Here is a 13,933-nt window from a genome sequence, read left to right on the forward strand (position 1 = left end):
TCGGGTAAATACCTAGCAAAAGGGTTTCAAAACAAATTTAAGGGTAATTTTATAGAAAGCATTCAAACAGGCAAAGGGAGTAAGGTATATACAACATCAGAGATTGCAAGAGTATTTCAAGAATACTACGGGAAGTTGTATTCGATATCGCAAGGGGACTCCTCCGAAAAAACAAAAAGGAGAAGTGTTAATATAAATTTTTTTTTAAGTAACACATGTTTAAATAAAATACCAGATGACAAAATTAGTTTTTTAGAAGAACCTATAACGGAAATGGAAATTCGTAATAATTTAAAGGAGTCACCAAAGGGGAAAAGCCCAGGCCCCGATGGGCTAACAACTGCATATTACCAAAAGTTCAGTGACATTCTGATCCCCAGGATGTGCTCCTATATAAACGGTATTGGTTTAAACTGGGATATTCGTCAAGAGGCATTAGAGGCTGCAATTACAATAATCCCTAAGATAGGTAAAGATCCCTCCTTATGTTCTAGTTTTAGACCCATCTCGCTATTAAATGCAGACGTAAAATTGTTCGCCAAAATCTTAGCAGGGAGAATGAAAATAATCATGAAAGATTTAGTACATACTGATCAAGTAGGCTTTGTCCCCGGGAGGGAAGGCAGGGACAATAGCATCAGAACACTTCTGTTGACACAGATAATAAAAGATAGTAAATCCCCAGGTCTACTCCTGTCTATAGACGCCGAAAAGGCTTTCGACAGGGTAGACTGGGGATTTCTATTGAACACATTGGAGTTTATCGGGATCGGTCCAAAAATGATGGGGTGGATAAGCGCTCTGTATAAACACCCAACGGCAAGAGTTAAGGTGAATGGGACATTGTCAGGGACATTTGAGATGTTCAATGGGACTAGACAGGGGTGCCCGCTGTCCCCCCTTTTATTTATTTTATCTTTGGAACCATTGCTGGCCGGGATTAGAAATAACCCCGACATCAGGGGGATTCAAACAAATGATGGGGAACATAAACTCGCAGCGTTCGCTGACGATATCTTATTATTTATAACGAATCCAACTATAACCCTCCCGAATCTATTAAAAACCCTTAAATTGTATGGAGATGTATCTAATTTTAAAATCAACCCCCTAAAATCAGAAATCCTCAATATTAGCGTGAATGCACAGGACGTACGGAGATATAAGCAAGAGTTTCCATTTATTTGGAAAGATACCGAGATAAAATATTTGGGAGTTAATATTACATCATCCCCTGACCTAATCTACCTACAGAATTATATACCATTATTAAATGATATTAAAAAAGATTTAAAGAGAATTGCATCGAGACAAAGATCCCTACTAGGGAGAATAAATTGTTTTAAAATGTTTACTCTCCCTAAGATATTATATATAATTCAAATGTTACCAATCGCACTACCGGGTGCTTACTTTAAAATACTAAAACAGTTATTAAATAGGTTTATATGGCGGAACAAAAAAATGCGCATAAGTATGGAGGTGTTAATTAGAGATAAGGAACATGGTGGTTTGGGGGTACCTGATATTTACACATATTATATGGCCATTCACATGGCACGGGTGGTTGATTGGGTCAGAGATAACAACGAGAAAAGGTGGGTGAGAATAGAAAGTTGTTCAAATAAGTCACTGTTAGGAAAAGAGATTTGGATACCGCCACATTTTAGACAAACAAATCCGCACATGCACAAAATCACATTGGCATCCATGTCTATATGGGATAGGGCACATAAAAAACATAGATGGGGGGGGCGTGGCTACCGCGCGGCTGTATGGACGTGTGAACTCCGTCCAAGGGAACCTGCAACTTAGCTACAGCGGCGGTTTTTCCGCCCATCACTTGCCCCATTCTCGCCGGGGGGTCCGGAGACACGGGAGGCATGACCCGCAAAAGAAAAGAGGGGTTCCAGCCCCGGAAATTAGAGGAGTTTTATCCTCCAAAAGGCCGCGGCCTGAAACAAGATGGCGCCGGCGCCGGACTGAGGAACGCATCTCCTACCTCTCCCTGCAGCTCCCGATCATCAGCCTCGAGCCAGGAGATGCATCCAGGCACCACACATCAGTCCCCAGGAGGATCGACCCCGGTGGATAGGAGCCCTGCCAAATCCAAACCTCGCCTGGAGGCGAACTGCAGTCAGGTGAGCGGGGGGGCTGAGGCCCTGGAGGACACGAGGGAGCTGATTGACCCCTTCACTGCCTTCCCCACTTCAGGGAAGGCAGTGTCTGATACAACTCTAAAAGACATGCTTGTCTCCCTCAGGAGCTCCATGCATGCTGACATGCTCCAGTGTATGAGAAACTTTAAAGCAGATGTAGGTGAGCTGGGGGAAAGAATCACCCATGTGGAAGAAAAAATGGGAGAGTTTGCCTCATCCCATAACTCATTGATTGATGCCCACTCTGAACATGATACTGAAATAGCCTGGCTGAGGGCAAAGGTCGCTGACCTCGAGGACAGGTCAAGGCGCAACAATGTCAAGCTAAGGGGGGTTCCTGAAACAGTGCTCCCCACCCAACTACAGAAATTTGCCAAAGACCTGCTCCAGCAGATCCTCCCTGATGTCTCTGAGTCGGAGCTACAGATTGACAGAATTCACAGGCTGCCCAAACCAGGTTTTTTGCCTGAAAATGTACCCCGAGACGTCCTGATGAGAATACATTTTTACCAAGTTAAAGAGCAGTTAATGATCTCATTCAGGAAAGTTCAACAACTTCCGGAACAGTTTGCGGGGCTCCAGCTGTTTGCAGACTTATCGCAATTCACTATGCAGAAGCGACGGTCATTGGTGACGATTACCAAAGCCCTGCGTAATCACAACGTTCCCTACAGATGGGGTTTTCCAGTGAAGCTTACTGTCACCCTTGATGGGAAAGATACAACCATCGCAAGTCTGGAGGAGGGTCTTGCATTGCTCCGGTCCCTAGATATCCTCCCAGCTCAGGCACCTACAGGTCCCATGCCACCTGCCAAAATTGATCAGCGCTACCAATGGCAAACAGTGTCCAGAAAGAAAAGCGGCAAGAAGCGTACTGCGTGATCCCTTCCCTCTGCAGAATGAAGTGGCTCATTACTCACTTTAAGGTTCCCACTCCATCCGGAGTATTCAGTTGGATTCGTTCCCTTTGATCCCCCTTGATTATGGGTAGATGTTCTGCCCTCTGGTTCTTGCTTTTTCAAGCTTTTTTAGAGAACTCCATGTTGCTTATTTTTGCTTTGACTTTGTCTTTTTTGTTTTATTTTCCTTCCTTCTGGTCGATGGACCCTGTTCTACACCGGAAAGATCTGTCTGTTTTCCCTACGCTCCCCGCAGTCCTGGGAAGGCTGTCTCTACTCTCCATTGGAAGCTGGCTACACCGCAAGAAGAACTGCTCTCCACAGATGAAACCAAGGTACTATTTCCAATTTCGTTTTCTAGCCCTAAATGGCGATCAAGATTGTCTCCTTTAATGTGAATGGGCTCAACCACCCCGCCAAACGGGCCTCGGTCTGGAGAGAGGCTCTGGCCCTCCAGGCTGATGTCCTCTGTCTGCAGGAGACCCATTTCTCCACTGTCAACCCGCCCCGTTTCTCACACAAACGTTTCCCGCACATTTTCCTGGCCTCAACCCCAGCTAAGAACAAGGGTGTTTTGGTAGCCATAAAGGACTCGGTGACTTTCAGCTTACAGCAAGTTCTTACAGATCCTGAGGGGAGATATCTGGTTGTGGTGGGTGAAATAAACAACAAACCCTTTACTATTGCGAATGTTTACGCACCTAACTCCCATCAACTCCGATTTTTGAAAAGGACCTATGCTAAAATTGCCTCGGTGAAAAGAGGGGACCACAACCTGACAGTTGACTATGCCCTGGACTCCTCCTCTACCTTAGGGAGATCCCCTCCCCAACTCCAGCAACTGTTGCACTCGGAGGACGTCTTTGATGTCTGGAGGTGCCACCATCCGACAGAACGGGACTATTCTTTCCACTCAGCCAGGCACAATTCCTATTCTAGAATTGACCTCATACTAGTCGATAAGATGCTTCTGCAGGCAGTGTCCTCCTCCGCCATCCACAACATAACATGGTCTGACCACGCCCCAGTCTCTATAACGGTGGCGGAGGGGCACACTCCCAGTACTGCATATATTTGGAGGGCTAATTCAAGAGTGTTTCAAATGCCTACTCATGCTGCCACGATTGCTAAATGTCTGTCGGAATTCTTTGCAAATAATGTGGGGTCTGTTTCTAACACAACTACTTTGTGGTGTGCCCATAAGGCGGTGGTTAGAGGGGTGATTCTTCAGATCTGTGCGAGGGAGAAGAGGCAGAGGACACTAAAAATGAATCAGCTTTTGGATGACATCAAAAAGCTTGAAGCCCAAAACAAATCTAACACGAATACGGCACTAGGAAAGACTCTTTCACAGTGTCGGGCAGAGCTCAGGTCCCTTCTCATTGAGCAGTATGATAAACATGTACAACGGCTGAAATTGAACCACTACTCGTCGGGTAATCGTGCAGGAAAATTTTTAGCCCAAAGGCTCCAAGCAGCCCGAACTAAAGCTAAGATCCCCTTTCTGATCCATCCGACTAACAAGCATAAAATTATTAACCCTAAAGACATAGCGAACTCCTTCGCCGACTACTATTCATCCCTGTACAATCTTAGAGATGACCCTGACACTCCACAACCCTCCGATGATAAGATCCAGGCATTTCTAGCCAGTGTTAACCTCCCATCCCTTTCTCAATCACAACTAGAATCCCTAAATGCCCCTATCTCAGAGCTTGAAATTCGAAAGTCTATTAACTCACTCCCTCTAGGTAAATCCCCGGGACCTGACGGTCTTCCGAACGACTATTATAGAACGTTCCAAGACGATCTGGTTCCAGCTTTACAGACCTTATATGCCCAAGCGGTGTCCTCTGCCTCCTTCCCTCCTGAGATGCTCAAGGCGTATGTGGTTACTATCCCAAAACCGGGTAAAGATCCCACCACCCCTGCCAACTTCAGGCCAATCTCCTTATTAAATTCCGATGTAAAATTATATGCAAAGATAGTGGCTCGTAGAATTTTATCTGTCCTTCCCTTTCTTGTTAAGTCTGACCAATCTGGCTTCACTCCAGGAAGACAGGCGTCGGATGCTACAAGGAGGGTGCTGGGGGTTATGCAGCATGCTAGATCCTGTCGGACGCCTTCTCTGCTACTCTCTTTGGATGCGGAGAAGGCGTTCGACAGGATACATTGGGGATATATGAAAAACACCCTGGGGAAATTTGGGTTCTCGGGGCCGATACTCTCGGCCGTGCTCGCTCTTTACTCCTCCCCGTGCGCCCAGGTGTATACCTCCAATCTACTATCAGACACCTTTTCAATATCAAATGGCACCCGCCAGGGCTGCCCTCTGTCCCCCTCGATCTTCAATCTTCTGATGGAGCCATTGGCGGAAAGAATCAGGTCCCACCCAGGTATCGAAGGATTTCAGATACGCCATAGGTCACACGTTATTAACCTGTTTGCGGATGACATCATCCTTTTTTTAACTTCCCCCCTAGTGTCCCTACGCCATGCTCATGATACCCTACAAGTGTTTAGTGAGATCTCATTCTATAAAGTCAATTTCACCAAGTCAGTTATCCTTGGACTGGGAATCCCCTCCCCTTTACAATTAAGACTTCAATTAACTTTCCCCTACTCCTGGGCAAAATCCCATATCTCCTATCTAGGCCTAAAGCTGACCCCTGACCCGGCTGACTTGGCCGGTGCCAACTACCCACCCCTAATTGACAAATTAACTAAAGAAGTTTGCAGACTTGCTAATGTAGAAATGTCCTGGTCTGGAAGACTGTCGGCATTTAAAATGCTACTTCTTCCGCAGATACTCTACGTGTTTAGGACTCTCCCCGTCCCTCTACCAGCCCCATATCTTAAAGCCTTGAACACACTCCTCTCCAGATTCATTTGGCGATCCAGACGTCCCAGATGCTCTAAGCCCCTACTGACTAAGCATAGGAGAGCCAGAGGTATGGGTCTGGTAGACATTAGGGACTATTACAGAGCGTCCATTTTGACGCAACTTACGACTTGGATGACCCCCCAGGAAGATTCAGTCTGGGGGTCCATCGAACGGGCCCTGGGTCCGTCCGCCAGCCTCGATCTCCTCCTCCTTGCGGATGTTTGGAGACCATTTAGTCTGCTGGACCTCCCGATTACTCTCCGGGCCTCCTTGGTGGCCTGGAGGGCTCTGAGGGAGGTTCAGTTTCCCACTTCTGAGTTAATAGAAGTCCCCATCCCGTTGGAGACACTCTCTCTGGTAATTCCGGACCTCCCCCTATCCAGCTGGAGGGCGGGGGGGATAAATGTGGTTCAGGACTTGTTCCTGGGCGACGCTCTTCTCTCCTTCAAATCCCTAGAGGAAAAGTTTAGTTTAGGCCCCCCAGATCACTATGCCTATGTTCGCATCTCCCACTTCCTGAACTCAATTGGACCCTATCGGATATTCATGGCTAGGGAGGTGTGGAAGTTTTATCATACCTCCCCAACACCCCGTAAAGGTATTTCATTTTTCTACAACCTTTTCCAAAGCAAGTTGCGCTTTGTTAAGTCCCAACCCTTCAGGAAGTGGGAGTCCGACTTAGGAATAACAATCACGGAAGCTCAATGGACTAAAGCGTTCAGCTCAATCTATTCCTCCTCCAGATGCATCAACCACTGGGAGTTATCCCAGAAAATAGCACTTCGGTGGTACCTCACCCCCTATAGAATTTCTAAATTTGGGAATCAAAGTTCCCCACTATGCTGGAGAAATTGTGGTGGGATAGGTAATCTGTTCCATATGTTGTGGTCCTGCAGACACTTAACTAGTTTTTGGCACTCGATTTTCCAATACATATCCAGGATCACTGGTATTCTAACCCGGCCTAGTCCTAGCTTGGGGATCCTACATGTGGGGATAGAAATCTTCCCTGTGGATTGCAGGGCGGTGGTGACCCATATCCTCTTGGCAGCTAGATCACTGCTCGCACAGCAGTGGAAGGCTGACAGGGCCCCAAACGCGTCAGAGGTTCTCCTTATGACACAGACGCATTATGTTTTCGAGTCTTTTTTGGCCAGAAGGAGAGGGGTGGGATGTACATTTGATGCCCTGTGGAAGATATGGACCACATGGTATATGGCCAAAGACTGAAATTCTCTCTTATGTATTCGATTTAACTCCCGTAAAAGCGGAATCAGACTTTCTTCTTATTACTAACCTACTCCTCCACACCTCAGCCTTCCCTCCCTTCCCTTCCCTTCTCTTCTTTTCTCCTCCTATATTTCCCATCTTTTCTTTCTTCTTCTCTTGTCTTATTTCCTATTTTCGGTACCTTCGTTTTTATCGCTCCTATCTCATCTCAATAGAGGACTGATACATTGAAGGTTCTAACAATTTATTTTAAGTGTTCATAGTGGTATCCTTGGATGCATATAATGGATATTTGTTGTATTGTACAGGAGTATAGTGGACAATCTGGGTGCGGTCGCACTGGTGGCGCCGTTCCCTTGATGCCGTATTATGTATGTATCTCTGTTCCCTTGGTACCAAGTATATGTTTGATGAAAAATTTTCAAATAAAAACGAATTAAAAAAAAAAAAACATAGATGGGGCTATAACTCCCCACTAATCCCTTTATTTGACACAAATTTTTTTGTACCAGGGAAAATGGACCTGTTTGGTAACTGGATTAAAAAACCAGATGCACAATTAAAAGACATATTAAAAGACGGCAAAATTCTTACCTACCAGGAACTAAGTAAAAAAAAAGAATTGTTTGAGTTGAACAGGTGGCGATACTTGCAGCTGACGCATTTTGTAGATTCCTTCCCCTCCCCCCTGAGGTCAGATAGATACTTGCTCCCTTTGGAGCGTTTGTGTTTAGCACCAAATGGAAGGGGCGCGATCTCCTCAATTTATAAAATATTGATGGGATTGAAAGATCCCGGTTTCCCTCCTTATATTAATAAATGGGAAGAGGAATTGGGAACGGGTAAAACCGAGACAGAGGTCAGGAAAATATTAAAAAAGACGCATACGACTTCATTTAATTGTGCATTGATCGAAATGAACTTTAAGTGTTTAGCACGATGGTATATAACCCCGGCCATAGCACACCGTTATCAAGACGACACCTCCAAATATTGTTGGAGGGGCTGTCTTGAAGTGGGCACTATGTCACATATATGGTGGACCTGCCCAAAAATTAAAACATACTGGAATAACGTATTATTGGTAATTGAGGAGATAACCGGAATTAAAATACCTCCTGATCCATGGGTCTGTTTGTTTCATGGGACAGAAATGTCAACTAAACAGTACATGAGAACCTTACTTCCCCACGTACTAGATGCAGCAAAGAGTCTGATCCCCAAACAATGGAAGGACCCTATGAGCCCGACAGAGAAGAGCTGGTTTTGCAGAATTAATGATATATATTATGCTGAACAGCTCAGGTACATGGGAGAGGAAGGAGAAGGCGGATTTAAACGAAAATGGCAGGATTGGGCTAATTTTAAACTTGCACCAAGGTATATAGATAGGATGATATAGTGTAGGAAGGTTAACGGGCAAAGAGTGATTCAATAGGAGACAGAATTCCGGAGATAGGGGAGGGTGGGAGGGTGGGGATAAGGGTTGGGGGTGGTTTGAGGGTGGGATGAGGGTTTGTTCGGCTAGGGGAAACTAATGTATCTATTTATGTATTTAAGTATTTTTTCCTTTCTCTTCTTTTGTATATTTATTGACATATATTTAAAGAGCACTTTTGCAATAACAAAAAAAAAAAAAAAAAAAAAAATTTCCAACCATGATGCGAACTAAGGAGACTGCGAATTGAACGCAAATTGATTAAGTATCCTGATAGTTCTCTGAGGCGGAAGTAAAAAAAAAGAAAAAAAAAAAAACATTTTTAAAAATATCCTAACTTTAACCCTTCCTGTAACTTTTCCACTAATCCTGAAACTGGCCATACAGTATATGGTTAGATTTCTGTTCCAATATTTTTAGGAAAATTTTGAAAAATAATTTGTCAGAGCATTCTTTTCTTGCCAAAGTAAATATGCAAACTTACTGTTTAAATGGAATCGCAGAGGCAAAAAAATAGCTTCATAACAATATATACAAGTTTCTCCGAATGCAGATTTGACCCTACTAACCATTATAAAGTCAAACAAACTTTCTGAAAACTAAAATTTTAACATATATTCTACTGGCGTATTGCCAGCTTAATATTAATTCTCGCTATGACTCTCCCTCTAATCCTCCTTGTATTCATATTACTAACTCTCTAATCCAAATGCTAATGCCGCAAACACACAACCATTTTTAATGGTCTAGAAAAAACAACATTTTTTTCAACCCGATTCTTGATAAGCCTGCCTTGCCTACACATGATCGTGAAAAAAAAATGCTTGAGCAAAGCGCAGTGACGAACAACACGTACGACGGCACTATAAAGGGGAAGTACCATTTGGATGGCGCCACCCTTGGGGCTGCTTTTGCTGATTTTGTGTTAGTAAAAGTTCGGTGAGAGACGATTTGTGCTTTTCAGTCTGTTACAGCGTGATGAATGTGCTATCTCCATTACGAACGCTAGTTTTACCAGAACGAGCGCTCTTGTCTCATATCTTGCTTCTGAGCATGCGCGTTTTTTTCACGTCGTTCAAGCCTACACACAACCATTTGTTACGACGTGAAAAACGACAACATGAAAAATGACGCGAAAATTTACAGCATGTTCTAAATTTTTAATGCCCACACACAATCGTTTTTAATGACATTAAAAAAAAAAATCATTTTTCACATCATGAAAAACGATCGTGTGTATGCAGCATAAGGCTTGGCCATACATGAGTCATTTTCTTTTCATTCAGTGGGTTGGAAAAAAAGAAAATTACTTGATTCCCTCCTACACACACACTTGATGTAGAGAAGGGAAGCCCTTCCACTGAGCTATTGTATTCTGACATCGGAGAGATATCCCTGCCATCAGAATAAACTGATCGGCACCGCCAGCTATAGTGAGGAGAACATTTTCCAAAAGGTTGGTTGTACACATGTCCCTGCTAAACTGGCCGAATTTCTTAAGATGTATGACCTGCTTACAGCTCTGGGTGAAAGATGAAGAAGAAGGCATTTAGGGGAATTTGATCACCTTGTACAAATACATAAGGCCTCGTACACACGATAGGTTAACCAGAGGACAACGGTCTGAAGAACCGTTGTCATAGGTTAACCTATGAAGCTGACTGATGGTCCGTCGTGCGTACACACCATCAGTTAAAAAAACGATCGTGTCAGAACGCAGTGACGTAAAACACAACGACGTGCTGAAAAAAACGAAGTTCAATGCTTCCAAGCATGCGTCAACTTGATTCTGAGCATGCGTGGATTTTTAACCGATGGACGTGCCTACTTATGATCGTTTTTTTCCCATCAGTTAGGAATCCATCGGTTAAATTTAAAGCAAGTTGGCTTTTTTTTTTAACCTATGTTTAAATAACCTATGGGGCCTACACATGATTGGTTTGGACCAATGAAAACGCTCCATCAGACCGTTGTCCTCTGGTTAACCTATCGTGTGTACGAGGCCTAAGTGTTCCATATAGTAAATTTGGTGCAAAGTTGTTCACTTGAAGGTCATTGTTAATGCCTTCTATGTAACTGGGGGAAAAGAGGTTGAACCTTCTTCTTGACAGTTGTGTAGAGGGTTTGAAAAAGAAACACACTGGACATGTATCTAAATGTAAAGAATTTAACTGGATATCAATATTTCTAACGTTTTTAAAGAATGGGAGTGTCACACCTTCTTGTATAGTACTTTAAAATATATATTTTTTTTGCAACAACCAATGTGTTTCAGGGGATCAGCACTCCCATTTTATTAGGGCTAAAAACTAGACAATAGATAAAATACAAAAATCCTTAAAATGTGTTAAAAACAAGTTTTTAAATACATAGATTTTTAAGGCAAAAAAAAAATATATATATATATATATATATATATATATATATATATATATATATATATATATATATATATATATATATATATATATATATAAAATAAAAAAACAAAGAAATAAACAAGGAAAATAATTTAATACAATACTAAATGTGTTGTTATTAAGGCAAAAACACAAATAAAAAGCACACAAAAAAGAAGAAGTGTTTTGTGCTGTTTTGTTCCCTAAAAGGAGTTTTGTTTTTCCTTTTTCTTTTTTTTTTTAAACCTTTAGCGAACTCCTTTGGAGTCAAGCAAGACCACAGTTTCTGGCGAGCAGCCTCTAGGACACCAAACCACCTCCATAAGGTTCAGCATTCCTACATCACAAAGATCAATATTCCCAAATAATAACACTGCAGATTGTTGACTTGGGTAGAACTGAATTGCCTTCGGGGATCAGATTTTTTTTCTTTGTTCAAGCAAAAATGCTTGATATTGGTTTTTTGCCTCCCCTTTAATCAGTTGCATGTTTAAGGTTTTGTGGATACAGGCTTTCATTTAATTGTGTCTATTGGTTGAGCTCAATGGACATACATTATGACTTTTTTCAGCTGTTCCTAATAAGTGACTATAATGCCGCGTACACACGATCATTTTTTGGCATGTAGAAAAAACATATTTTTTTCCAACTTCATCATTAAAACGACGTTGCCCACACACCATCGTTTTAAAAAAAATGCTCTAGCAAAGCGCGGTGACGTACAACACGTACGACGACACTATAAAGGAGAAGTTCCATGCGGATGACGCCACCGTTGGGGCCGCTTTAGCTGATTTCCTGTTATTAAAAGACGATTTGCGCTTTTTTGTCTGTTACAGCGTGATGAATGTACTTACTCCATTACGAATGGTAGCTTTACCAGAACGAGCGCTCCCGTCTCATAACTTGCTTCTGAGCATGCACAGGTTTTTAACGTTGTTTTAGTCCACACACTATCATTTTTTACAACCCGAAAAACGACATAATTTAAAACGTTGTTAAAAAATGCAGCATGTTCGGAAAAAAAAATTGTCGTTTTCAGAACCCGAAAAATTATGTGAAGCCCACACACCATTTAAAATTTTTTTTTTTTAAAACTTTGTTTTTTTCATGCCGAAAAATGATCGTGTGTACGCGGCATAAAGCTCAACCCTTTCTGCACCAAAAGATACCACCACCATCATTTTTGTTTTGCTATGATGTAAAACACATGCAGTTGCATTAAATAAATGCTTAAAGGGGTTGTAAAGGATTTTTTTTTTCATAATAAGCATCCTTTACCTGCAGACATTTCTCTTTTCACTTCCTCATTGTTATGCCGCGTACACACCATCACTTTATGTGATGAAAAAAAATGACGTTTTTAAAAACGTCACTTTAATTGACTGTGTGTGGGGGAAAACGTCGTTTTATGTCTTGTAAAAAACGACCAAAAAAAATTGAAGCATGCTTCAATTTTATGTGTAGTTTTTCAAAAGTGCACTTTTTACTTCACAGAAATTGACCGTGTGTAGCAAAAAACGTCGTTTTGTAAGACGTTTTTTCATCCACGCATGCCCAGAAGCTACTTATAAAGCAAGCTTCAATGGTAAAACGTGGTGGAACGTAACCTCACTTTGCAAGAACATTGTGAGAAAAACGATGGTGTGTAGGCAACTTCGTCTTTGAAAATTGAAGTTTCAAAAACGTCATTTTTTACTTCACAGAAAGTGTCGTTTTTTTTCATCACATAAAGTGATGGTGTGTATGCGGCATTAGTTTTTGCTCAGAAGTTGCTCTATTTCTTCTCTGTTCTGTTCACTTTCTGCTTGTCTGATTTTACTGACCACCGTGATGGGAGGCTTTACTGCGGTGGTCAGTAACGTGCTCGCCCCCTCCCTCCTGGGAACTACATCTGTGCGGCAGGACGCTCTCTACGTGTTAGAGACTTCAAGGAGGTGTGAATTACTGGGCGTGCCGCAATTCATACTGGGAAATGTAGTTCTTACATGAACGAGTGCCGAAAACCAGGAAGTGAATGAGAGAACAAACTAGAATGCCGGAGGTGATATAGATGAAGGAATTTAATAGGTATTTACTTGTTTTTTAACAGAATCATTACACTATTCTGTCTGTCTACCTTGCAGACATTAATTTTAGGCCATTTTTATTTTTCCTTTACAACCCCTTTAAGTGAATGAGACAAGTTAAGTTAAGTCCTATAACTCACATCAATTACTTGTTTTCTTTCAGAATTGTAATAGGCTCCCTAAAACATGTTCTGTATATCTGGTAACACTCTTAAATTCTATAATAGATATACTCACGTTTGAAAGAGTCTCGGTTGTCTCTATGTTCTTTCAGGAAACATATGGTGACTTAGATGGACTTGTGTTGGTGCCTTGTCTGTCTTGAATAAAATATATAGAGATTGCAACGGAAGTAAGAAAACCACCAATATTTCCTCAGGTGTCAGAAATCTGAACTTCTTAGCCAAAATCTTTTAGTTCCTCTTTTGTTGGGATTTCCCAGCTAGTACATTTTTGATTTAGATTTTTGAATAATATTTAAAAGGCACTGTACTTTCTACAATAAAAAGGTGCAAACGTCATATGAACAAAATTCTGATTACATTAACTGCCTGCTGTCCAGGGAAACTTTGACATTTTTTTTTTTCATATACAACATACATGTTAAAATCTGCTTTTGTTTGCTTTTAGAAAATATAAAATGTTTTGGGGTTCTAAGTAATTTTCTAGCATAGACCCTGGAAAATAAAATGTTGAATTTTGCTATTTTTCTATTTCACACATACATGATATTATATGGTCAGACCACACTGCTATGACAGTGGAGGAAAGGGGCTCCTGTGTATCTGTGGCGATGTAACAACCCTGTCTTACAAAGGCCCTGCTCTTAGGTGTTGCTCCCCCAGCATATCCGCA

At 42.0% G+C, this 13,933-nt stretch overlaps 1 protein-coding gene across 1 annotated transcript in view; it reads right to left on the bottom strand.

Annotated features, from left to right (window-relative positions):
* The window catches only part of LOC120909297, a 33,285-nt gene extending 19,889 nt beyond the window's left edge, over positions 1–13,396 (bottom strand). The window contains exon 1 of the mRNA XM_040321044.1: positions 13,316–13,396. The gene's annotated coding sequence lies outside the window, so the exon portion shown is untranslated. The remainder of the gene's footprint in view (positions 1–13,315) is intronic.
* Between the last annotated feature and the right edge of the window lie 537 nt (positions 13,397–13,933).

The sequence above is a fragment of the Rana temporaria genome, chromosome 8, assembly GCF_905171775.1.
Source record: "Rana temporaria chromosome 8, aRanTem1.1, whole genome shotgun sequence".
Taxonomy (NCBI): domain Eukaryota; kingdom Metazoa; phylum Chordata; class Amphibia; order Anura; family Ranidae; genus Rana; species Rana temporaria.